The 24,070-nt window shown below is 38.4% G+C and overlaps 1 protein-coding gene across 16 annotated transcripts in view; it reads right to left on the minus strand.

Moving 5' to 3' along the window:
- FAM168A (family with sequence similarity 168 member A) overlaps positions 1-24,070 on the minus strand; it is a 205,081-nt gene that overhangs the window by 153,958 nt on the left and 27,053 nt on the right. For 3 of the 16 annotated variants that reach the window (XM_073879676.1, XM_073879672.1, XM_073879680.1), the window contains exon 2: positions 23,037-23,095. The exons of the other annotated variants lie outside the window; for them this stretch is intronic. The gene's annotated coding sequence lies outside the window, so the exon portion shown is untranslated. The remainder of the gene's footprint in view (positions 1-23,036; positions 23,096-24,070) is intronic. 16 annotated transcript variants of the gene reach the window in all.

Below are 24,070 nucleotides of genomic sequence, written 5' to 3' on the forward strand. Positions count from 1 at the left end.
ACTGATACATGTGACAATGTGGATGAACCTCAAGAACATTATTCTAAGTGAAAGAAGCCAGACACAAAAGTCCACATATTGTACGATTTCATTTATATGAAAATATCCAGAATAGGTAAATCCAATGAGTCAGAAGCACCCTAGAGGTTGCCAGGGGATAAGAGTAGGGAAAAATGGGGAATGACCATCTAATGTATGGGTTTTCCTTTTGAGGTGATGAAAATGTTTGGAACTAGATAAAGGTGGTTGCACAACACTGTAAATGTACTAAATGTCACTGGATTATTCACTCTAAAATGGTTAATTTCATGCTGTGTGAATTTCACCTGAATCAATCAATGAACTGGATAAGAGAACCCTCCCATCACAAGTCCACCCCAAATACTGAGTTATTGCCTTTTCTTCCCATGGCCCAAGTTGTAACAACAGACAGTATATTTCTTGATTCTCACCAGGAAAGAAAACAAGAGCTCCACAGAGTTGTCACAAATGAACATAAACAAAATCCTCAATAGCGCTACTACAGCATTAAATAAATCCAAGTGGCTAAGTCTCACTTCAGGAAAGCCCAATGAAGGCACTTTTGCTAAGACACCTGTTGCTGGGATTCAGGAGACATGCAGAGCCAAAGAGAAAACTAAAACAATTGAAAGAAGTTTTAAGTAGCTTTGAAAGCCTTCAAAATGTAAAGTACATTTAAAAAAAAAAGAAAGAAAGAAAACACTAATGTAATGGATACAAACAGCAAGTGTGAAAAGCTAGCCTTGATTAAGGCTCTCAACTTGCCATGTGCTAAAAACAAATGTAGCTTAATCAAAGAAAAACTGAAAGAAGTACTATGTATTTATTAAAATAGTCAAAATAAAATACAATGGTAATACTAAATGCTGGCAAGGATCAGAGAAACTGGATTTCTTATACAATGATGGTAAGAATGTAAAATGGTACAGCCACCATAGAAAATAGTTTGGCAATTTCTTATAAAACTAAACATGGACTTATTATTAACCCAGCAATTGTACTGTTGGGCATTTATCCCAGAGAAATTAAAACAAACAAAAAACCTGTACATAAATGTTCATAATGGCTTTCTCTGTAATAACAAAAAACTGGAAGCAACCCAAATGTCCTTCAACAGACGAATGGTTAAATAAACTCTGGTACATCCACATGATGGAATTCTATTCAGCAACAAAACAGAACAAAATAATGATAGATGCAATAATCCAGATGAATCTCAAGGGCATTATGCTTAGTGAAGTCAATCTCAAAAGGTTATATCCTGGGGCGCCTGGGTGGCTCAGTCGTTGAGCGTCTGCCTTTGGCTCAGGTCATGATTCCAGGGTCCTGGGATCGAGCCCCACATCGGGCTCCCTGCTCAGCAGGAGGCCTGCTTCTCCCTCTCCCACTCCCCCTGCTTGTGTTCCCTCCCTCTCTCGCTGTCTCTCTAATAAAAATTAAAAAAAAAAGTTATATCCTATATGATTCCATTTATATAGCATTCAAAATGACAAAAGTATATAGATGGAGAACAGATTAGTGGTTGCCAAGGGACAATGATAAAAATAGGCTGGGGGAGAAAGGGAAGTATATGCACAAATGTACAGGGGACAGAATAAGGGAGTTTCTTTGTAGTGATGGAACCACCTCTGTATCTTGATTGTTGCAGTAGCTGTACAAATCTATACATGGGATAAAACTGCACAGAGCTCTACACAAACACACACACGTATACATGTGAAAGATGAATGAATATGGACTACAGTCTAGTTAAAATATTGTACCAAGATCAATTACCTGGTTTTGATATTGTTCTACATTAGATATGATGTCACCACTGGGGAAAGTTGGAAGAAGGATACATACGATCTTATGTCTATTTTTGCAACTTCCTGTATGTCTATAATTATTTCAATATAAAAATGAATTTTTTAAAGTAATACAGTTAACAAACAATAATTGAGTATCTATAATGTCAGGTTCTGCGTTAGGTGCTACATTCTGTAAGAAATGTTATTCATCAAAAAATTATATAGTACAATGTTGTCTAAAACAAAAATTTTTTTCAATTTTGATATCCCTGACTTATTCACTTTAAAAATTAAGACACTTTTTGCTGAGACTAATCAATTAACTATTTTCTCTAATATGGCAACTATCATAACCTTAATTATTAACACACTTAAGAAATTCATTATTGGGCACCTGGGTGGCTCAGATGGTTAAGCGTCTGTCTTTGGCTCAGGTCATGATCCCAGGGTCCTGGGATCGAGTCCCGCATCAGGCCCCTTGCTCAGCAGGGAGTCTGCTTCTCCCTCTCCCTCTGCCTCTCCCCTGCTTGTTCTCTGTCTCTCTCGCAAATGAATAAATAAAATCTTTAAAAAAAAAGAAATTATTACTACTGTCTACCAAAGCACATTCTTTATACCATTAACAAATATATCAAGAGCTCAGAAATATATCACCAGCCAAAGAGTCTGGAAGGGGCAGAAATATGTGAGCTGTAAAGGAAAAAAAGTCATGGGGGGGGACCTGAAAAAGTACATTTGAACATATAGTGGGATAGGAGGAAAAAGTATCTTCTCGGAGTGTATCTATCCCGAGAGATGGGACTGAGCCAGACCACAAAGGAGGGCCTTGGCAAAAGATATACCTGGTATAAAAAATGAGAAGCCTCTCTGAGTCCCTAGGAGAGGCAAAAGGGTAAAACCTATCCTGCAACAGGAGTCTCTGAATGCCTAAGTGTCTGGATGATCTGGGCTCCTACCTGAAGTCCCCATTCCAGCCAAACAGATCTACCTGCTGGACTCCCAACCTATCTATTGCTCTGCTGGGAAGTCTTTCCTCATTATGCAGGCTAAAAAGTGGTCTCTGTGCTCCTACAATCACAGAAGTATAAATTAAGTACCACCTCTGGGAACTCACCCTATAATACTATGAATTGTAGCTTGTAGTACATTTTAATCCATCTCCCATATGAGTAGGACCTTACAAAAAAGCAGTGTATTAATATGGAATAAAACATGTAAATCAAGAGCATTTGGTTCAGGTTTCATGCCAATAAGACTATGTCTATGCTATTCCCTATGCCTGAATGATAAACTCATAAATGTTAAACTGTTTTTCCAGAGGAAATGTTTTATTTTCTTTTAAGTCATCTTTCTCTCCTAGGCTTCCAGGAAATTCAGAAGTAAACTTGTAACTCACCTACAGTAAGTGGGGAGACTCATATATTATTCTATTTTAATTAGTACTGAGTAATTTTCTTTTTTATAGTATTTTATTAAGTTACTATTATAAACTACCCTAAATTCTTTGTGAAATTAATATACTAAAGACCATATAAATCTGGTAAGTCCTACTATATCCTTACAAGTATATTAAAATTATGGCATATAGGACTGAAAATGGCATAGCCATTCACTTGAAAAAAAATCCATAAACCAAGATCCTTATCAAGCTTCCTCTCATTACTGCAGTGACTTTATTTTTATATCTGTATCATTTAACTAAGGGGTAAAAAGTGACACTTTACTCACTTTGGACAGTAAAAAAAACTTTGGATAATTTAAGTATCCTCTTATCCTATAGGATTCTTGTTCTTGAGGTACAAGGCTGCAATTTTAGGAGGGACTGTGATTCAAAACATTACAGGAGAATATTTACAGCTATATGGCCTCTAAGATTTTAACTAATCTCTAAACCGAATGTGGGGCTCAAATTTACAATCCTGAGATCAAGAGTTGCATGTTCCTGTATGACCTCTCTTCATCTCTCTGACCCTTATCATAAATGGGAGAGTAATACTTACCCTGATGAGTTCTTTTGGAGATTATAAAAGACAATATATGCAAATCATCTAGCAGGTCCTCAGTAAATTGTATCATTGGATTCAGATCTTGGTCTACAATCCAGATGTCCTGCTTCAAGATGAAAATGTTTTCCAGCACAGAATGAAGTCTATAATGCTAGTTAGACTTTTTCCATTTGACTTCTTGCTTAATCTGGTTTCAAACTTTAAAGCTCAATAAAGAACTAAAGATTACCTACTAACAGGGTAACTCTGCCAGAACATGGGCAAAACATTGCCTGGGCACCAGGGAATACTGACCAACCTCAGTCCTAAAGAGAATAGGTCAGGAAGCAAATCCCCAGCTACAGCACGACCAGGGTTTCCTGACTCCTCTCAGCCTTTCCACTACCAGGTCCTAATGGTATGAGAGAAAGATGGTACTAAAGCATCAATGGAGGTGACTGCCACAGAAGCTCATTTAAACCAGCTATGATAACTGCTCAGTACTTAAATACACTATAAAGGCCTTGTCCACACAAGCAGCAGAACCACAAAGACCCTGCCAACCCTACTGAAGGATGTTCAGCTAGATACAGTCATGATTCAAACATGGAACTAGACAATCTGTCATTTCCCAGCATGTTAGTCTCTTCACCTACTACCATGCCGCCTCTTTTCTACTATATGTTAAGGGTTGAAAGCTCAAAGACAAAAGTACCAAACACACTAAGCTGAGGCTACATTATCATATGACAAAACAAGTTAAAAGAAAATCCCACAAAACTGACTTCTCCACACATGCAGTTTATGCTTATTGAGATAGCACAATATACCAAAAAGGAGCAAGAATTTGGGGTCTGTTTTGGTCTCCACAACTTACTAATTGTGTAACCTTGGGCAAGCGACTTTTCTGACCCTCAGATTCCTCACCTGTCAAATGGGAAACATGAATATAACACCTTCCTTCATGGAGCTATTATAGAAGAAATATACATAAAGCAAGGGAAAGCCCATGGTCAAATTATAAAGCACTGTGTAAATGTTATTATGTTCTTTAACTTTGTGGAATAATGTTTCAAAGTATTACATGACTTCTACTTTCATAAAGAGCAAAAGCCTCAATGCTTCAAAACATAGGGACTTGAAGACAAAAATGTTTCCATGGAAGGCTTATAATAAAAACAATACCACACTAAACATCGGTGATTTGTTTTAAGAGCTGGTATGCAATTAAGAGGATTCCACTGTTTCACCAGGCTCTTGTGGCATCCAATTAAGTAATAATATGAGAGAGGAGCTCTTAATTACGGAGGAAAACTTCCACAAGCCAGTGACAGGTGTGCAGGGCTCAATCTGAGATCAAAATAGTTGACTACAGCATTAATCCCCCCTTCCCTTTTTCCCAAAGACATTTAGTTTGCATGCAATTAGTTGAAAAGTAAACCAGACCAAATGACTGCCATATTTCAAGCTTTATTACCCTTTATCACATTAACATCCACCAATTGAGTTTTAAAGGATTAACATCAAAACAGATGGTTTAAATCCACAAGTGAGTTTCAGTGATCAGAATAGATAATGACGGAGCTGAATTTACCCTCATTGCTAAGATGTTACCATGTTTCCCTAAATTGTATCAATTGTAAATTGAAGCTATTCCTTTTTCATTTTCATATACTTTACCTTTTAAATAATCTAAATAATGAAACCATTTTTAAGGGGATACATTTTTTCCAATTTGCCTACCTTCACTCCAAAACATACAGCAAACCTCTTTTGTTCCTTGATTTAATCAATAAAAATTAAAGTCAAATATCCAACATTTATTTTGCACATTACAATGTTTTTAGCTACCTGCATAAAAGCCAAATTAAGCACATGCCCAAAATCCAAAGGGAAAAATCATTTTCCCACAAGGCTGATGATTCTAAGGTCCAAGTGTGACCTTTCAAGGAGAGGGACTCTTACAAATTAAACCGTTTATGTAAATTCTAAACACATGACAGGGTGATGAGGATGCCACAAAGCACCCATTTGTTGAGACAGCCCTTTTCAAGCAGGGTTACTCTTGACTGCCAAAGAAAAGAGTTCCCTGGAGGTCAGATCCCCAAATGTGGTGTTGGGAAACAACTCCCGAGAAATATATACACACATAGGATGAGTCATGATGACAAGAAAAACACAGGATTTGGATTCAAGTACCAGTCTGTCACATACTCCATTCATTCAAACAATTATTGAGTAGCTGCTCTCTACCAGGCAGAATACTGAGTGCTGACGGTGTAAGGAAGACATAAAACAAACTAGTACAATAAAGTATTACAGGTTCTATGACAGGCATCAACCCGGGAGAAACATGAAGAGAAAACAATCAATTCTACCTGGAAAAGAGAGCAACAGCTTTACAGAGAAAGTGATGTTGGTGCTAGATTTTTAAAAATAAAACCAGGCTGTGTATGCCAAGTTGAGAAGAGAAGGAGGACCATTTGGGCAGAACAAACAGCATGAGTAAAGGTTTGGCAGTATAACATTATATGTTAAATCCTGGAGATGCCAAGTGGTTTGGTAGGGTGAGGCTGAGAGGGAGGTCACGGAAGGTGACCCTGGCAGCAGAGAGAAAAATGAAGACTACTGTCTGGGCAAGAGATGCTAAGACTCTGAGCTGAGGCAACGGCTTTGGGAATGGAGAGAAAGGCACAGATTTGAGACATGTAAAGGTGATAATATCTACACAGCTTAGTGACTACAGAAGTGTGGCAAGATGAGGAAATCCCACATTTCTGAGCGATTGGTGGTATCATTCACTAAGATAAATGTAAACACAAGAGAAGAAGGTTCGAGAAGAAGGTTCGGGCAAGAAGAGAGTTAAGTCCAGTTTTAAGCCAATCATGTGATTTTAAGCCAATCACTTAATACTTCACAATCAGTTTCCTAGTTAGTAAAATGATTATAATACCAAATACCTCAAAGGCTGTGGTGAGTAGTAAAGAGAATAATAAATGGGGAAGGGGCTCTGTTATTATTACCTTCTACCTATGACTCTGTGGAAGGGACTGCTATTAGTATCCATCTTCCCCTCCCCTTTTAGGATAGACACTCCCCTACCCTCATTGTCTGCCAAGATTTGAGGCACATGCAACTCAGCTGGAAGCTATATTTCTCAGTGCTACTTAAACTAGGTATGCCATGTTTCTAAGCACAATGAATGAGATGCCAGGAGAAGTGATGTACTTAACTTCCAGCTCTTTTTTTTTTTTTAAAGACAACTATGTGCCCTCTATTCTCTCTTCTTCCTTCTCATGAGCTAGAAGGTGGATGTGCTAATAAGCTGTCTTAAACTTGTCCTCTAATGAGGACATCGTTCTGGTAGTGCAACAAAATAAAAGTACTCTGGATCCCTGGATGATTTCATGGAGCAGAACCTCTGCCCACCCCGGTCATAACAGACCTATCTCTTAACTGTTATATAAGAGAGAACCGTCTATCTTGTTTGAGCCACTCTACTTTTTAGTCTGTTTCAGCAGCTATATATCCTGTACTCTATATATCCTCCCAAGCTTGTAAAACCTGCAAGAAAACTGTGCAAGACAAATTTCAGGGCCCTAAAAATATACTTAGATATTGGTAGTACCTTCAAGACTGGAAAGGGGAACATTCATGAGTAAATATGCACATGTGCATTCAGACATAAAGTGAGAAAAGAGTTGGAATGATATGTGCCAACTGACAGAGCATGACCAGGCCTGTAGTCAAGTAATCAAGATTGAAAATTCTAATTTTTGATCTCATACAGTTTCCACATTAGAACAACTCTTAAAAGATCCAATAATATGTAGATTACTACCTGACACTCAAATCTACAATCTGGAACAAAGGAGTCAATTATGACATTCCTAGGTGAGGGTTAATTTAAATGAACCTAACAACCATGTCAGACAAAAATAAGAAGGCTTAGGAATTCTCAAACATTCTGAACAACAATCATACCTAAAAATAATTCAGGGCAATGTACCTGGGAAACCAAGTAGCTAGGCTATGACATGACTATGTGAATGTGATATTGCCTAGAAGCTAAATGAAGCAAAACCGGTTTCTTCCCAATGACCTGGAAGGAGGCTATTCATGGAACTGGTTACTATTAGGATGTTCATATTAAAAGCCACACTATTTATATGCAGGACAGATGAGCCAATACACTTTAGTTTGTAACTCTGGCCATGTGACATCACCTTTAGGGCAAAATCTGGTTTCAAAACTGCCAAAGTAAGAAAATAGCTTCCAAAGGAAAAAGAGTATGTTGTGCAAAAAATAGAGAAACCTAGGTTCTAGTCTCAGGTTCTCCATATTCAAACTATATGACCTTGGACAAATCAACTGACTTCCCTGGGCTTCCAGTTCTTTCTCTGTAATAAAGGAGAGAGGGAGAGTGCAGCAGATGACAGTATCTTCCAGGCCTAGGCAGTTCCAGAGTTTTAAAATTTTAAATATTAAAATTTAAAATATTCTAATGATATATTAAAAATATATTATTATTTTAATGTCAATATTTCAATGTAAAAAAGAGAAGTCACAAGATAGCATCACTTCAATTTATTTAAGATGTAAACTTAAAGTACTGGAAAACTAATTTGCCACTGCCACATCTTCTTCATAGAAACACACATGAAAGAAAGGAAAAAAAAGAAAGAGAGAGAAGAAAAAAGAAAAGAACCTGACAAGCAATCAAAAGTGTCCAGAACAATTAAGTCCACACAACACCAGAAAAATTGCTTCTTCAAGGATTAGAAATGTGTAACTACAATCTCTCTCTCTCATGAAGACTCTACTATAGGCAGTGACCATATACTGGCTTAACAATATTAAATGCCACTATAATTACTGTATTATATTACTATATACTGTAATATATTACTATATTAGTTACTGTAATTTTCAAACAGAATCAAATAGTGGCCAAGAATAAAGCACAGGAGAAAGCACGACACCAAAGTAAACTAGCAATTTTAGCACCATCACTCTTTTTTTTTTTTTTTTAAAGATTTTATTTATTTATTCATGAGAGACAGAGAGAGAGAGAGAGGCAGAGGGAGAAGCAGGCTCCCAAGGAGCAGGGAGCCCGATGCGGGACTCGATCCCGGGACCCTGGGATCATGACCTGAGCCGAAGGCAGACGCTTAACCATCTGAGCCACCCAGGCGCCCGCCATCACTCTTTAATAATAATAGACTTAGCAAAAATTCTTGCAATCATGCATTTAGCAACCTTTACAGAAAATATGCTCTGTGCCAGGAACTAGGAAAAGAGACCCTCTCTCTCTCTCTCCCTCACGTGCATGCATGTGCAGACACACACACACACACACACACACAGAGTTGTCCTATCTACTCTCAAGAAGCTCTCACAGTCTACTGACCAGGGAGTTTTGCTCCTTGGATTTAAAAAAAAAAAAAAGGCACATAGAAAGATTTCTTTTAAGATTTATTTATTTATTTGAGAGAGAGAGAAAGCATGCCCAGAAACGCGGGGCGAAGGGGCAGAGGGAGAGAGAAATCCAAGTAGACCGATTCCGCGCTGAGCGCAGAGCCCAACACAAGGTTCAATCTCATGACCCTGAGATCATGACCTGAGCTGAAATCAAGAGTCAGACACTTAACTGACTGTGCCACCCAGCCGTCCCCAGAAAGGTTTTTTTTAAGGCTGCCTCTTATCTTCATTTAGTCCAGATAAAGGAATTTATTTTCCATATCTAAAAAGATTAGTGTGCATTCCTAAGAAAACAGATGTGTAGCTCTATCCAATAGCAATAGTATGATTGAGGGGAAAAAATATAGGAGTTGGCAGTCAGGAGATGTGAGATTCGGAATCCAGATTCTGACACACAGCAAATGTATAACCTGTGTAATTAATTCACTTCACTTTTCCCCACCTATAAAATGGATGCAGCATCATACCTGCTTCACAGAGGTTTAAGGCTCAATAAGATACATACTACATTTTACATATACCTATATACTCTTACAAGCTGTTTCTGAGAAAATATAGTGCAGGGGTTAAGTACATAGATCTAAAGTCAGACCGCTTGAGGTTGTTTTTTTTTTAAAGGAGACAGAAGTTCATTGACTACACCGCAAGGGAGCAGTGGACAGAATAGCAGAGGAGAGGCTGTTTGCCCAGACTGCTTGAGTTCTAAACACAGGTGCATCCCTTTGTTATTTGTGAGACTGAGCACGTTACTTCCTCTCTCGGAGTTTCAGTTTTCTCTTCAATAAAATGGGGATGATGAGGATTAAAATAAATATCGCACTTGGCACAATGCCTGATACAAAGCACAGTGTTAGCTAGCATCATCATCATTAGACCTGCACTGAACACAGTGAATAAAAGATGAAAAACTACATGGTCTTGCCCCCAAGAGCTATCAGTTTAGTGCAAGAAACAGGTAAGTAAAAAGAAAAATATTACATAACATAAAATACTTAATAATTATGCAAACATCAGTTGACATTATTACATACGAAGTTAATATGATAAAATAAATCACACCGATTCTGAATGGGGCCTGTGGAAATTCACCTCCCACCTAATCACTGCAACACCTTCATACTAGCAGACAGAATAGAAGAGGTCTAAATGTGTTCTTATAATCAAATAAAATGGAGACTTTGAAACTATCCTGTACAACAAATACTCTACCCCAATACTCAATAGAAAAGGCAATGATCCAGACAACATAATGCAGTCACTTGTAGTAAAGAAAAACTGACATGCCCCTGAAAGAAAAACGAATAAAACTGGTGCAGCACCAAAATCCAGGGCTTTCTTCATATGAAAAAATCTTTAACCAATACACTGCAGCATTCAGACACATCAATAATTAAACACATTAAAATTTTTGGTTGATGATCCACTTAGGAAAAATATCATCTGCATTACAGAAACGCTGTAAACAGAACCAATTTTCAGGGAAGAAATAACCTGAATATGACTACATAAAATTAAGCTTTCCAGTCTGTGAAAAGGGATCCCCCACTTGCCAGCCACCTGCACCTCTTTTAAATGAAAATATGCCAATGTGCTCACCTGAGAGCCACCAATCGCTTGATGTACAATAAGCACAAGATTCGCTTGGAACTTGCCCCTAAACAAGGACATACTTAGCTGTGGGGGGGTGGGGAGGGAGAGCTAGGAATGAAACAAAACCTATTTTAACTTCTGTACATATTCCTAGAAGACTTAAAACTGGGATTTCAACTTGAGTGTCCTCATAAGAGAGACTACAACTGTTACACCATCCTTACTCTTTCAACCAATTCTCCACACAATGCCTAGTGTTCTAAGTTCTCCTAATCAAGGAGCCTCCCTCACCCTTGCTCTATGGATCAAGATTAGACCAAGACCCAAACCTCATATCTAAGCTCCTCTCTAAATCCCCTTGGCCAGCCTCAGAGTTGGATTCTCACCACCCCCCATTCTCACCTCCACCATCCAGTTACATTCATTCATCCAATACTTTCTCTGCTCAAGGACCTCATTCTGGCCTCTTCTCTTCAACTGCTCCAAGAGCTAACATAAAACTCATCAAAATATCTCCTTTTTACAGTTCAAGTGAAATTTAAAATTTCTCTCTTAAAATGGTAGTGAATTCTTACTAAGTCCCACCTAATCTATGAAAGTCACATAATTACTATCTCACTTAGCATTTTTCAATTTATTTTTTTAAAGATTTTATTCATTTATTTGAGAGAGAGAGGGAGAGAGTGAGCACGAGCAGTGGGGGAAGGGAAGTGGGAGAGGAAGAAGCAGACTCCCTGCTGAGCAGGGAGCTGGATGTGGGACTCTATCCCAGAACCCTGGGATCATGACTTGAGCCTAAAGCAAATGCTCAACCAACTGAGCTACCCAGGCACCCTGCATTTTTCAATTTAAAAGGCATTTTCACATCTATTATCTCATTTGATCCTCACAACAGACGAGAAGATCAGCTAATATTATCCCTATCCCAAGTCTTAGCCAGAAAAAGTCAGTTGTTCCAAGAAACTCAGTTAGTAAGCACCAAAGATAGAACTTCAACAAGTTTGTATGATCACAAATCCAATGCCCTTACCACATATGCACTCACTCTTTTGACCAAGACTGTGAACAACAAACCAGCTGTATGTCCCTTAAACGAATTACCTAGTTTGGGCAGCAAGTTCCTCAAAAAAATGAACTCTGTCAATTTAACAGCATCAACATGAAATGTAACACAGTGGCACTAGAAGTCAGCCAGCTTTTAATAAATCCCACAGCCAATAGTTCACTACTACTAGAGTTAGTCTAAAGAAAAAAAAACATTTACTGAGCTTCCACTATGTTTCAGGCATATACTAGGCACTATCACATACATGAACACTACTATTCCTAGTAAATGGGTATCATATCCCTATTTCGCAGATGAGCAAAATGAGGCTTATCCGAGGGCTAAGGGTTAGCCAATGCGAGTTAAGAGATTTATCCAAGATCACCCAATAAGTGGCAGTGGCAAGATTTAAAAACCCAGTCCCCGGGGCACCTGGGTGGCTCAGTCGGTTGGGTCTCTGCCTTCGGCTCGGGTCATGGTCCCGGAGTTCTGGGATCGAGCCCCGCATTGGGCTCCCTGCTCAGTGGGGAATCTGCTTCTCCCTCTCCCTCCTTCTGCCGCTCTGCCTACTTGTGCGCTCTCTCTGTCAAATAAATAAATAAAATCTTTAAAAAAAAAAAAACAGTCCCCAGGGTGCCTGGGTGACTCAGTTGGTTAAGCCATCCAACTCTTGATTTCGGCTCAGGTCATGATCTCAGGGTTGTGAGATCGAGCCTCAAGTAGGGCTCCAAGCCCAGCTTAAGAGTCTCTCTCTCCCTATATCCCTCCCCTGCCCCCTCTCTAAAAAAATTAAAAATAAAAATCCAGTCCTCAAACTCCAAATCTGAGGCGATTTCCAGACATTACACCATGCTTTGGTACCTTTCAAACATTCTTAAATAGTGTATGTTTGGAAGGCCTTTAACTTTGGTAAGATAATCAAAATACTCCAGGTACCTTACTGCTGTAATACAAGGTTAGATGACAGGAAGAACAATCAGATATATGTATCTCTCTCTCTCTGAATCTGACAGTAGGTACTAATTCATGTATATTACTGAGCCAATTATTATAATATCTAAGAGTTTAACAAAAACTTCAGTGTTACCTCAGAATGTCTTATACTATAATTAAAAACCCAGCATGAGTTTTGAATCTGGTAAACTGCCTGCCACTTATTAGCTAAGATACCTTAATTTGGTTATTTCTCCAAATTTAAGTTTCTGCTTATGTGAAATGGAAACAATACCACCTCTCAGGGTTCTAATTAAGATTTAGAGATAATGTACTTAAAACACCTAGGGGCAATGTCTAGCACATGGTAACTATTATCATCCTTTGCCCTCTGTGGATATATTTCCAGCAAAAACATGTAGATGAAAATTAAAAACTCAAACATATAATTTTCCAAAACGAATGGGATGTTTGGTAGCATGGAAAATAAATATTCAGATAATTTAAATTTTTAATTTTCATCCAGATACTTTGGCATTGAATACTCAAAACCTTTAAAAAAAAAAAATCCCAGATGACAATCAAAACCAAACTCAGCTATTTTTCTCTGAATCCCTAAGCAGAATTTCTTCCCTGTTCAGAAGATCCTCTAGTTACCTAGTAACCACCTGCCAGGCCCAAACTAAAGAAAATTGGCTCTGCATCGGGCTAATCACTCAACCAGCCTGAACAATCTAAAACGAAGTCTAATTCTAAAGGAATTGTCAGCCAGAATGTTAGTGAAATTATCCACAACAGGAGACCTGAGAATCCAAATACCACTGAGCCGTTATTTCCATGAGAATAAAATCACAATTTATGAGCCCTGCAAATTATACCATTATTAAAACAAACATCCCATTGAGGCTACAGCTATCAGATAATGGCTTTATTGTCCCCATTGTTTCATCCACTGCAGCAAAGAGGTGCAAACTGAATGAGCAGTTACCAGAAGCAGCAATTTCTAGGAAATTACAATGCAGACCTCCATCTTAAAGTTCCCTTTGTGTTGGGCTGTAAACGCTCTGAAGGGGAAAAGGGGAACAGAGAATCAACTCTTCTCTATCGCCCCAAACTCAAAGATCCTGACAACTTTACAAGCAGAACTCACCAGTTTTCCCCGTGTTTTCCTATTTGTTCCCCCCACCCCCAGTAGGTCATTCCTGGGCTCACCCAGGAGGAAGAATCTGAACCAAGCAAATCCACTTTATTCACTGAGAAACGTTTAGACAATTCTCCAACCCAAATAAACACAAACAGAAAAGACAAGAAAATGGCCCCTGGTTTCCGTGACTCCCACAATACAAAGTATCTCCAGCTACAGCAATGAGAATTAATGAGAAAGTACAAAAGCATGGCATTGGCTCCTCCTATTATTAGAAAAAAAAAATCCCTTTACAATAACGGCTAGCATCATAAACTTCCAACTTCATTTCCAGACTTAAATGAGAAACCTGAGACGTTAGCTAACAGCTATCCTGGGCCAAACTGCATCAAGGAATGAGGAAGGCAAAAGTAATCTTTTCAGTAATAGCTCACTTGAACTCCACAAATCTACTAATTTTGGAAATGGAAGGATGGAAACTAGCATCACAGGGCATCTGCTATATGCCAACCACTGCACATTCATTATTTATAATCCTCACAACAACCCTCTGAGGCAGACTAGATATCCCTTATTGACAGGTGAGAATTTTAGGCTCAGAGAAATTAAATAACTTGCCCAAGGTCACACAGCTACTAACATAAGATTTGAATTTAAGTTTCTCTGACTTTAAATTCTAAGTACTTTTAACCTTTGGTTTTTGCTTTTTTGTGCTATTGGTAAAACCTAATAAAATACTTTTTGGATTTTATTTGAGAGAGAGAATGAAAGAGAGAGAGAGAGAAAGCATGGGAGGGGGTAGGGTCAGAGGGGAAGCAGACTCCCTGCCGAGCAGGGAGCCCACTGCAGGACTCGATCCCCAGGACTCCAGGATCATGACCTGAGCAGAAGACAGTCGCTTAACCAACTGAGCCACCCAGGCACCCTAAAATATACTTTTTGAAAAAAAAAGTATGTAAGACATCCCGTTTAAATGCTACCTGAGCCTTTTACAAAGTTCTAACAATGCAAGGCAGTCAAGGGATGATGCATATGAACTAAGACTTCATCATACAATTCGTTTTCAAAATTCTCCTTTAATCCTCTCAACAAATTTGTGTGGTATGATCCTTCCCAACTTTATATGTGAAAAAACTTTGTGTGAGGCTCAGAAAGATTTTATTGATTTGCCCAAGGCAGCATGGAAACTAAAACACAGAACTGTGACTACAAGCTCATTGCTCATGCAGCTTTATCACAATGCCAGACTTAAACATAGGTATCAAGAATTCAGAAATCTTCTGTGGAGTTCTTTGCTTATTTATGAAGAACATCTGTTCATAATTAATAGCATGGAACACTGGGCAGGGAGGAGGGAAGGACGGAGTACCAAAAGCCCTTCAGGGTCCCAAGCTGCCCAAATCTAAATGTTCCTATTAAAAGCTCATTCAGTGGGAGGGGACAACAAGGTTTAAGGTGATAGAAAAGCATTTTGGAGCTCTGGATTCCTAAATGTACTCTGGACCACTAACTGAAAGCTGGGCTGGTAATACTGACTTCCAGTGACTGAAGGCTGCTATGGCTCCATGCCAGGCTCTTTCTACACACTATTCCTATCTTTTTCATGGTCTTTTGAACAGGTGATAGAATTCCTATTTTACAGATGAGTAAACTAGGCTGAGAGATGATATATGACTTCTCCAAAGATGCCCAATTAGTACAGTGGCAGATAGGAAACTGAATCCTGATTGGACAGACTTCTAGACCATCTTTAAACTATAGTAACAGAAATCAGATCAATGGGTGCTTGGATGGGGGGTCAGGGAGAGCAGGAGGAAGGGGTTACATAAGGGATACCAGAAACTTTTGGGAAGAGATGAATATATTCATATCTGAATTGTGATGGTTTCACCCGTATATACATACGTCAAAACTTAGCAAACTCTATTAAATTTCTGTCATTCACTGTCAATTTTACCTCAATAAAGCTGTTTAGGAGGGGGAAAAATATACTGTTCTTTTTAGTAACTACAGAACACTTTTTACTAACCAGGATTTCTGCCCTTAAATTGTGTCTGGTCACAGGGAAGCCAGGCCAAGGAATTCTTTCCCTAACCAATTTAGTTACTATTAGTAAAACATCACTGAAAGAAAGTTTTAAGTACCTAAGAGTAACAGATTTTTTCCAAACACTCTACAGCACCTCATAATACATTTCCATATAAATGTAATATTAACTACAAAACATAGCCTGGTAAAAGGATAAAGAGTGAAGGCTTTGGCATTACCCAACCTGGACTAAATCCCATCTTTGGTTCTTACAAGTGAATCTAGTCAAGTTCCTAAATCTCTATCCAGTTCCTCACTTAGAAAATGAAAGTAATAATAACAATCTATCATTTGTTGAAATTGTTAACTAAATGCCAAACACCAAACTAAACACTTTATCTAATTATCTCATTTAATCCTAACAACTATATACTGTAAATACCACTATATTCCCTCAAAGATGGATAAAATGAGTTATAGAAAGATTAAGTAACTTGGAAGGTCACAAAGCCACTAAAGTGCCAGAGCTGGTAAACTCACCTTGCAAAATTATTCAGAGTAATAAATTTGAAGAAGGAAGTAAAATACTATTAGTATTAGTACAATATAAATGACAGAAAGCTCCCTCTATTCTTTAAAGCAAGGTTCTCTGCAAAAGTCTATTGTATTAAAAGGAAAAAAATTTTTAAATATTCTACAAATTAAACTTAACTAAGGCTAGTGGTGTCCACTTTACCCAATTTATCCCTTAATTCTCAGTCTGCAAAGTAACTACTATTTTTCTCTGCTTTACTGATGAGGAAAATGCAATTCTGAAACGTTAAACAAACTCCAAAGCTGACACAGACGTAAGTCTTCTGACAAGAAACGGAGCTCTTTCCACTTTGGCTTATTGCCATCCAAGCCACTCAGAACCACATTCAATATTTTTTCAGAGACCACAACTTAGGCAACTTAAGCAGTATCTTCCATAATATCACAGAACCAAAGTTTCGTGGACGCTAGACTTAAAACTCTTTGCCCTAATTCATAATGCCAAAAGTGTTAGTACTTCAAAAATGACATCTACACACTAATATACCCAGTCTTTTTTTTTTTTAAGATTTTATTTATTTATTTGAGAGAGAGAGAGAATGAGAGAGAGAGCACGAGAGGGAAGAGGGTCAGAAGGAGAAGCAGACTCCCTGCTGAGCAGGGACTCCGATGTGGGACTCGATCCGGGACTCCAGGATCATGACCTGAGCTGAAGGCAGTCGCTTAACCAACTGAGCCACCCAGGCGCCCATGCCCAGTCTTTTTCTCACTTATTTCTGGACTGGGTAAGAAAACTGATGCTCCAATCTGTCAAAATACTATTATCACTGAATAAAAAACAAAACCAATATATAATATTTGTATAGAATATTTGTGAAGTTCTTTCTCATGTAGTAAATCCTTGCAACTTTCAAAGGTAGATAGAGACATGATTATTCTCACTTTACAGGGGAAAAAAAAACTGAAATTCAGAGTGCTTAAACAACTTGCCCCACGTCAGAGAGCTAGTAAGTGGCTGAGCTGGAGTTCAAATCTAGGTTTTCTGACTCCATATCCAGAATCTTCCATACACCAGACCCACTCTTCTTTCAGAAATAAGCTCAGGTGTCTACTCCTCCAAGAACTCTTCCCTGAAAAAGGTACTAACACCTCCCTCTCTGCTAGTTATTTTACAGCATCTATAAAATGTAATGTATTTGTTTATACCTTTTCCCTTGCACTAGGGAGCCCCTTGGAGACAGAGACCACATCCTACTCATCTCTGTGTATCATCAGAACCTACCTAGCACATAGGGCGCCTGGATGGCTCAGTTGGTTAAGTGTCTGACTCTTAATCTCAGCTCAGGTCTTGATCTCAGGGTCATGAGCTCAACCCCTACGTTGGGCTCCACACTGCGTGTGGAACCTACATTTTAAAAAAGGAGGGGGTGCCTGGGTGGCTCAGTTGTTAAGCGTCTGCCTTTGGCTCTGGTCATGATCCCAGGGTCCTGGGATCAAGCCCCGCATCGGGCTCCCTGCTCAGCGGAAAGCCTGCTTCTCCCTCTCCCACTCCCCCTGCTTGTGATCTCTCTCTTGCAATATCTCTTTCTGTCAAATAAATAAATAAAATCTTAAAAAAAAAAAAAAGAGGGGGGATGCCTCTCTGGCTGTCTCTCTGTCAAATAAATAAATAAAATCTTTAAAAAATAAAATAATTGTGACCACCCTACAGAATGTGAGTTTAAATAACATATATAAAGGACTAGCACAATGTAGACACACAGTGAACATTCATTCTCCCCTCAGAACTGCTTGTGATTCTCCCCTGCTTGTCATCTCTCTCCCTCTCAAATACATAAAATCTCAAAAAAAAAAAAAATGCTGGCAGAAAGGTAAAATAATGCTCAGCACTACAACTTGTCTAACCTACCTCCTCCATTCTCCTGCCCAATCACAGTGAAAAACCCAAGTCATTATGCAGCAACATTACTTGGCAGTGGCTTCATCTGCATCTTTTTCTTTTTCTATTGCAAATTCTCCAGGTTAAGGGTAGAAAGACTAAATACACCTAGAGAACCACTTTTATGCATAGTTATGCACAGTTCTCTAAAGACCATTTCATACCTTTCCTTCACCACAAGTTGGTGAAGAGTAAGTACAAAGCCCAGTGATTTTCTAACATTCTGACAAACCTGTGAAACTGCTCAATTGTAAAGTATTTTGGTTCTACTAAGCCAAGGAAAAACCAACGGCAGTCATGCTGGCTTTCAAATAGTATTGTTAGTAAAGGTTTAATAAAACCACCTTCTCCCTCAGTAAGAAATAAGTAAAGCCTGGAAACAATCATACTAATAAATAAAAGTATACCATCTTGTATTGAATGAAGACAGTGACACCAAACTGTAATAGTATCTTTACATTCTTCATAACCATGCCAAAAAAAGAAAATTAGTTTGTTTCACTAAAGAATGTTCTTGATGAAGTCACAAAAATGATTAATTTTCTTAATCTCAATCATCAATTACAAAACTTTAATATTGTGATGAAATGGAAAGTACACATAAAGCACTTTTCCTGCATACCAAAATACAAGAATTGTCTCAAAGAAAAGCATTAAAGCACTTGTGCAATTAAGTTTCAAGCTGAACTAGTGGCTTTTTTCATGAAACACCATTTTTACTTGAAAGAACAACTGGCAGACAAACTATGACTTCCATGGTCAGCAGACATTTTTTCAAAAACGAACAATGTGAGTCTCACTGCATGGAAAACAACTGTCACTATTTCTTGCCAATGCTAAAATTTGAGCTTTCAAGCAAAAATTAGAAAAGACTTGTCTGATAAGATTGGTGGAAATATTAACTAATGTGATTTTTTTGACATTATATATTAGAATGCATCAACATTTAGAAGATCTACATAACTCAGTAAACCAATATTTTCCAAGTGACCAATGCATGATGCTACAAAATCATGCACAGATAGAAGACCCATTCAAAGTACAAAACAGACTGATGGATTTTAATGTAACACAGTATGAAAAGCTCACTGATATAGTTTCAGATTCTATAACATAATGGACCTTTAAGAAACTAACAGTTGTCAAGTTTGGTGTAGTATCAAAAAAGAATATCCACAATTATCTAAACAGGCAATTAAAACTCCTTCCTTTTCTAGCCACATATCTATGTGGGACTAGATTTTTTTTTACATACTACATACAAGACAACCAATTGCAAAACAATGAATGTAGAAGCAGATATGTATCCAGTCAGGTGTCAACTATACTTCAATTAAAAATAGTAATTAATATACATATACACATATATATGCATACATATATATGTATATATGTATATCCAGACAGTAAAAAGATTTGGAAAAATGTAAAATATCATTCTTCTAATAGCTCTGACTTGGGATAATATAGTTACTTTCATAAAAATATGCTAATATTTAATAGGTTTAATATTTTTAAATAAGTTAATACTTTTTAAATTTCAGTTTTAATTTTTTTTAAGTAATCTCTACACGCAATGTGGGGCTCGAACTCACAACCCCAAGATAAAGAGTAGCATGCTCTTTGGACAGCCAGGCAGGTGCCCCTAGTTTTAATCTTTAATACAGCAAATATTGATAGATACAACCCACAAATGAAAGTTCTTTGTAGTCTTCAATAATTAGCAAGAGTGAAGATACCAAAATGTTTGAGAACTACTGCTAATATAGCAATGAGCAAGAACAATCTATTGCTACACACAAGAACATAAATAAATCACAGTTGAGTGCAAAAAGCCAGTCATACCTATGAAAGTTCATATAGGCAAAAATAATCTATGGTATCAGAAGTCAGAATATTGGTTACCTTGGGGGCGCCTGGGTGGCTCAGTCATTAAGCAACTGCCTTCGGCTCAGGTCATGATCCCAGGGTTCTGGGATCAAGCCCCACATCAGGCTCCCTGCTCAGCAGGAAGCCTGATTCTCCCTCCCCCACTCCCCCTGCTTGTGTTCCTGCTCTGTCAAATAAATAAATAAAATCTTTAAAAAATATATATTGGTTACCTTGGAGGAAGGGGTAATGTCCCCTTTCTTGATCTGAGTGCTGGTTATACTTTTTGTGCATTTTTCTACATAGGTTACATACATCTCAATACAATTTATTTTTTTAATTCCAGTATAATTAACATGCAGTGTTATATTAGTTCCAGGTGTACAATATAGTGATTCAACAATTCTATACACTACTTAGTGCTCATCGTAATAAATATATTCTTAATACCCTTCACCTGTTTCACCCCCAATACAAATTCTTTTTTAATTTATATGTTCTATATAAACATAGAGTCATACACAACCCACCTTAGGCTCATCTACAGAACTTCTGTTAGCACTGGTTGGGGTGGAACTGGGGCATGTCTTCTCTTTCTTTTTTTTTTAAACAGCTCCTCCGGTGATTCTAATGTGTAGCCAAGTACTTACTACTCATCTAAGTAGACTGAAAAATACTGACCTCAGAGTTTAAAACCAGGGAGGACTTTGGAGCAAAGCAGATCAGGTTTTAATTTTTTTTTATTTTTTTAAAAGACTTTATTTATTTATTTGACAGAAAGAGACACAGGGAGAGAGAGGGAACACAAGCAGGGGGAGTGGGGGAGGGAGAACCAGGCTTCCCACGGAGCAGGGAGCCTGATGCAAGGATCCTGGGATGATGACTGAGCCACCCAGGCGCCCCAGATCAGGTTTTTAATACAAGCTTCTCTTCTCTTCTAGCTATGTAACCAAATGCAAGCTACTTTATCCCTACAAGCCTCAGTTGCTTCAGTTTCCTCTTCTGTAAAACAGACACAATACCCTATACAGGGTAAATGTGACTATTAAATTATATAAGGGAGAGAAAATACCCAGCCCATTACCTACTACAAATACTCAAGTTTTAGGTCCCTTTTGTCTTTGCATCTTCATCCCCTAATCATCCTAAGGCCAAATTACCCTCAAGTCTTGAGTTCTTCATCCTTAGAGAAAATAATGCAACATGACACACCTATGCACTATAGGTCAAGTAAAATACTAAAATTATGTTTGCAGAAGTATAACTATATTTACAGATAGAGATTTTTGCTATAAATTCAAAAGAAAAGAAGGAGAAGGACACATTAGAAAACTATGATATGTGGGGCACCTGGGTGGTTCAGTCAGTTGAGTGTCCAGCTCTTGGTTTCACCTCAGGTCATGATCTCAGGGTAGTGAGACCAAGCCCAGTGTCGGGCGCCTCACTCAGCACAGACTCCGCTGAAGATTCTCTCTGCCTCCACCCCTCCCCCGGCCCCTCTCCCAACTCACGCAGTGCGTACTCTTTCTAAAATAAACAAAATCTTAAAAAAAAAAAACTACGATATGTGAAAAAATGATAAAACAAAGGCTAGAAAATATGAGCATCAGCAGAAACTGTCAAGCTTGAAGGACATGATCAGAAGGCAAATCAAGATCATAATCTTGAGTCAGCCAGGGACTGAAATTTACTGTAAAAAATATATCAGCCGCAGTTCCTTCAAAATGTCCGTATCTGCGGGCGCCTGGGTGGCTCAGTCGTTAAGCGTCTGCCTTCAGCTCAGGTCATAATCCCAGGGTCCTGGGATCAAGTCCCACATCAGGCTCCCTGCTCAGCGGGAAGCCTGCTTCTCCCTCTCCCACTCCCCCTGCTTGTGTTCCCTCTCTCACTGTCTCTCTCTCTGTTGAAAAATAAAATCTTTAAAAAAAAAAAAATGTCCGTATCTGGGGTGCCTGGGTAGCTCAGTCTGTTGAGCATCTGACTCTTGATTTCAGCTCATGTCATGATCTCAGGGTCATGGGATTCAGCTCCTGGCTCAGCATGGAGTCTGCTGGAGATTCTCTCTATCTCTCTCTTTTTCTTTCTCTCTCTCCCTCCCCCCCAAGCTCTTGGCTCGCACTCTCTCAAAAAAAATATATATAGGGGTGCATGGGTGGCTCAGTCGGTTAAGCATCTGCCTCCGGCTCTGGTCATGATCCCTGGGTCCTGGGATCAAGCCCAGTGTCGGGCTCCCTGCTCAGCAGGGAGTCTACTTCTCCCTCTCCCTCTGCCCCTCCCTCCCCCACCACTTGTGCTTTTCTCTCGCTCACATTCGCTCTCTCTCAGGTAAATAAATAAAATCTTTTTAAAAATAAAATAAATATTTAAAAAGAAAATATCTGTATCTAAGAAAAAACACAATCTATATCATCATAAAAATAGGCATATTCTGAAAAGACCCAGGTATCTGCTTAAATAGAGGGAGGAGGTGGAGTTGTATTGGAGCTTTATAAACCAAAGTGTTCTTACAACATCTTCATATAGAGATCAATGGCCCATTTAATAAAATGTTAAACTTTTAGATAAACAGGGTAGTAGTTTGACAAAAAAAGTTTCTGTATAATTGTTCTCTACACTAAAGATATGCATAACTGCCCAAGTCACTAAATTTTATAATAAATAAAACAAGAACTATTACCTTGCTTTAAACTCTTTGATCTTCAATATTCTACAACTTCAAGTTTGATTTCTGATAGCCTGTGAGTTAAGAATGAAACATAAGAGGAGAAAAGAAGAGGAGCATGAAGAAAATGGGGAGGGAAAGGAGGAAAAGGAAAAGAAGAAATAATAAAGACTACGTGTGACCCACAGGGCCTAAAATATTTTTTAATGAAAGCACTTACCAACTCCTAAATATACCCTCTTGCTGTCTTCTACTTCTGAACCTTGTACTATAACACCATCATCATCACTAAACCCTATATCAATCCAATTAAATGCTAAATTCCATTCTGAACAACTTAAAAAAACCACATCTGAAAAACACATATCACCTCACTCCTTATGAGAATATCATACTACTGGCTTCTCATCTAGCCTTACTAGGTTCAGTACAAAACCTAATCACTCACTACTTGTGACGCACCCTCCAGGAGCTAAAATTATGAAGATGACTAGGACCCAGTCCCTGCTACCAAGATACTTAGAGTTAACTGAAGGAGCAAACAAAAACAGTTAATATACCGAACGGAGTATTATGACAGAAGCATGTACCCCAGGAACAAAATGGGGCACTTATGGCAACCTTAAGGGTTCTGAAAAGTTTCTTAGGAGAGATACACCCAACCCAGAGGGATGAATAAAAGAAAAAATGGCATGAACAAAGGTGTGAGATTGCAAGGTATCTGTAGGAACTACATGCTACTCAGTATTATCAGTCATAGGAAGAGCACAGGTAGGAGAAGTACACAGGGACAGGTCACAAAAGGCCTAATAAGTCATCCTAAGGAGCTTAGACTTTAGAGCCAATAAAAGGTTTTAAGCAAGAGAATGATGTGGACATATACATCTATTGGGTATATGTTCTGGCTGCTGAGTGAAAGACAGGTTTACTAGATGGGTGATAGAGAAACCAGTTAGGAGACTATTGTACTTGTCCAGGTGAGATCAGGGTCTGAACTAAGGTGGCAATAGGAGGAAAGGGAAGATGAATTCCAGAAATACTTAGGAAGA

The sequence above is a fragment of the Callorhinus ursinus genome, unplaced genomic scaffold (assembly GCF_003265705.2).
Source record: "Callorhinus ursinus isolate GAN/ISIS: 27379988/994484 unplaced genomic scaffold, GSC_fseal_2.0 scaffold35, whole genome shotgun sequence".
Lineage (NCBI taxonomy): Eukaryota > Metazoa > Chordata > Mammalia > Carnivora > Otariidae > Callorhinus > Callorhinus ursinus.